The sequence below is a fragment of the Sturnus vulgaris genome, chromosome 8 (assembly GCF_052056855.1).
Source record: "Sturnus vulgaris isolate bStuVul1 chromosome 8, bStuVul1.hap1, whole genome shotgun sequence".
Lineage (NCBI taxonomy): Eukaryota > Metazoa > Chordata > Aves > Passeriformes > Sturnidae > Sturnus > Sturnus vulgaris.
Genome location: NC_142250.1, coordinates 231,710 through 235,147, shown reverse-complemented (window position 1 = coordinate 235,147; position 3,438 = coordinate 231,710). Strand labels below are relative to the sequence as shown.

General features: G+C 43.4%; 1 long non-coding RNA gene across 1 annotated transcript; it reads left to right on the top strand.

Moving 5' to 3' along the window:
* Nucleotides 1-353: 353 nt before the first annotated feature.
* Nucleotides 354-3,195, top strand: LOC148222891 (uncharacterized). The gene is made up of 4 exons (XR_015805014.1): nt 354-468; nt 1,648-1,802; nt 2,354-2,458; nt 3,100-3,195. It is a non-coding gene; the product is annotated as an uncharacterized LOC148222891 (long non-coding RNA).
* The last annotated feature ends 243 nt before the right edge of the window (nt 3,196-3,438 follow it).

Genomic DNA, 3,438 nt, shown 5'->3' with positions numbered 1-3,438 from the left:
CTTGATTCACGCTGAATGGACAGTCCTGTCTTATTGTTGGTATGGCAACAGCGATAGAGATCACTGCTGCTTTCTGTAGAAAGTGGCTGCAAGTTGCTATGACGAGATCTTGTGCAGGTCTAGAGTCTGATTGGATGTGAGGTTCTCATTGTTTCAGAACACCAACTTGGGGTGGCAGTGTCAGAGGTGTTCATTATCTAGGAAGATTTTCATAGGCGATGAGTTTTGCTGAGGTAGCTTTCTCTTCTGGGTGTAGAAGATATGTGCATAATTAACTTCCTTGAATCCTAAAGAGCTGGGGAGATTTTAGTATCTACGAAACCATTTTTACTAGCTTTTTTATGTGGCCTTAGATGATGAAAGTGATCTGGATACAATCTTAGAAAAAAGGCAAACGGTGAGCTGTGAGGAAGAGCTGAAGGAGTATTTGGAGAACACCCTTTCTTCTTGAGATCAACTTAGAACAAGGTATGAATTTGGTATGTTTTGTAAACTTAAAAGGTAGAGCATCTTTGAACATTGGTTGTACTACTTAGGCCTTGTTTTAATGCTGTTGTGTGAAGGTATGGAAAAAGAGTGCTTTTCACTTCATGTAAGAATATAGAATAATGTCCCTACTGAACAAGGTTAAGGCAAATAATGCCCACGGTTTAGGAATGGGACAAAGGAAGACTGCTATCATTCAAAAACCATAGCACATCAGTATTACTGTGCATACCATCACATCCATGCCTTATTCAGAAGGTAAAAGTAGTAGTGCAGATTCTTGGATCACCGGAATCAGAAGTTGGTCTGCACCATCATCTCTTCACTCATAGATTTGATCTCATTCAAAGTTCTAGGAACTCAGACGTTTAAGACAGCCAAGCACCGGCAACTTTAAAAACCATCTAAAAATGGGTACAATACCGCTCTCCTTCCTGAAGATCTTAGCAGCAGCTCTGAAGCCGTAGAGGAAGCAGCACTGTTCACACAGCCAGGAGGTCTTTCCTACCTGCTCGATCAGAGGCACATTAGAAGAGCAGTGTGGACCTGAGGGGCAGATGCACATACCTTCACACACCTCGCAGTGGGACTGTGGTTAGAGCTGGAGGTTTGATACTCTTCCTAATAATTTGAGCCGTTAAAACAAAGCCAGAGGTAACAGACCAAGTGAAAATACAATGCCAGGTTGCGGAAAGAGAATGTTACCTATCTGAACTCGTACAAAAATTCCCCATCATTCTCTTTGTTTAGGAGACCAAGCCAATGTCCGTGTAAATGAAAACAAGTGTGAATATTGATTTTTCTTGAATCAAGACTCAGCTTTATGTCCAAGTCAAAGGCAAATAAACCAGAAAGGCTCCGCTGAGCACAGTGCAGAACTAACATGGAAGACAGTCATTTGACCTCTTATGTAAGCAGTGTTGGTGTGGTTCCCCATCCAAAAGGAAGGATGTCAAATGCTTCTTTGGAAATATTTTAACTTCTCTGCGTTTCTTTCTTTGTAATGAACTAATCTCTAACAAGCCAGGACGTGATTGTGTTCAGTAGAAACAGATCAATGGCAACATTTAGCCTAAAGGTTTTATGAGATTGATCAGGAAGTTCGATTTCGATTTAAAGGCACTGTAGTCATATTTAATTTTATTTCTCTCCGCACTTGAGTCTCTTAAACAGGGACCTTCAATTGGACAGGAACGGGACACTGAAGCAAATTGTAATGGATGACGTAATGGCTTACCCAGAAGCATTTTGTGGGAATTGATTTCTTCTAGGTATCCATCAGCCAGCATTTTAGTGTGAAGGGAATCTTCAAACAGGTAAAACAAAAATTCCCGTTGGTTTCAAACCTGACTGCTATATTAATTTTTCACTTTGGAGAAAATTTTCATGACCTTTAAAATTCAGACTGTATCAAGTATTGTTTCAGCCATTGAAGAAAGTGCTTTTGATGGAGATAGGAGAGAGAAACCAAAACATTTCTCAGAGCCACACTTTGAGCTCTGTCCTTGTTACAAACGGCACTTGAGCAAATGCATTTGCCTTTGGAACAGAAAACGACAAGGTAACAGGCTTATCATTACGGATTTGAGTGTTCCAGGTTCTTTAGGTAGTAAGTGATCTATTCAAGATGATCTCTTCCTGAAATAGATCCATTTTGAGAAGGGATATGGATTTCTTAGAAGAAGGCAAATCCCTATGTTAAAACGGTGTGGTGGGTGTTTTTTGTTGTTGTTGTTTTGCAAGTTTTAGAACTTGCAAGGCACAATCGACTTCATAGTTGGAGATGCAGATAAGACCACGACATTCCAAACAGGTGTTTCTTTTTGGTTGTTTTTCAATCTGTCTATCTTTGGATTGTAACCAGTAGAACTGTGCTTGAACTGGAAAGAAGTAGCGGAGGTTTCAGAAGTGGAGCATGCGGTGGAACAGTAAGCTGAGAGCATTGTGCAAGGAGAGGAAAGAGGGGAAAATGGTAAGAGTTTCCTGAGTCGGAAGGGACCCCTAGGGATCGTCAAAGTCCAACTCCTGGCCCTGCACAGACACTCCAACAGTCCCACCCTCTGCATCCCTGAGAGCATTGGCCAAACGCTCCTGGATCTCTGGCAGCCTTGGGGCTGTGCCCATTGCCTGGAGAACCTATTCAGTGCCCGACCAGCCTCTGAGGAAAAAAACCTTTCCCTGATAGCCAGCCTAATCGTCCCCTGACACAGCTCCTGGCATTCCCTTGGCTCCTGTCCCTGGTCGCAGAGAGCAGAGAGCAAAGCTGTCCCTGTGCTGCCCTTGGGAGGAGCTGAGAGGTCCCAAGTGAGGTGTGAGCTCAGTGTCCTCTCTGCAGCTGAACCAAATGCCCTGAGCCACTCTTTGTATGGCTTTCCCTCCAGCCTCTTCGCTATCCCTGTGTCCCTCCTTTGGACATTTCTCCAATAGCCTGAGGTCTTTCTGACGCTGTGGCATCCAAAATTGCCCCCAGGGCTTGAAGAGAGCGCAGTCCCAGCCCAGAGCAGAGCGGGACAATCGCCTCTCTCGAGCGAGCGGTGCCAGAAGATAGGGACAGTTGTCAAAAAATCAGCTGGAGAAAGAAATCTAACAGAGAAACGGGTGATCTTGGCACAGGAAATGGAAGAAGCAGAGGAAGAAGAAGATGAGGAGAGGATTCCTTGTAAAAGTGAAGAAAATGAGCATGCAGAACAGGGACTAAGCATTATGCAGGTAAGTGAGCAAGAGAATAAGTTTGAAAGTGAAGGCAGTTTTGTCCAAAAGAAGGAGGAATAGGAAGTCTTTTTGCTGAGAATGAATAGAAAGTTTTTTTGCATTTAGTTTGTATACGAAGCGCACAGGGCTCTAGATCCTTTTGTGGGAAAATGGAGTGTGTAAAGTTGCCAATCATTTTGGAGCGAATTTGGAGGTTTTTGGGGTCCCAGGTGAATTTTGGGTTGAATTCTGGGGATTTGG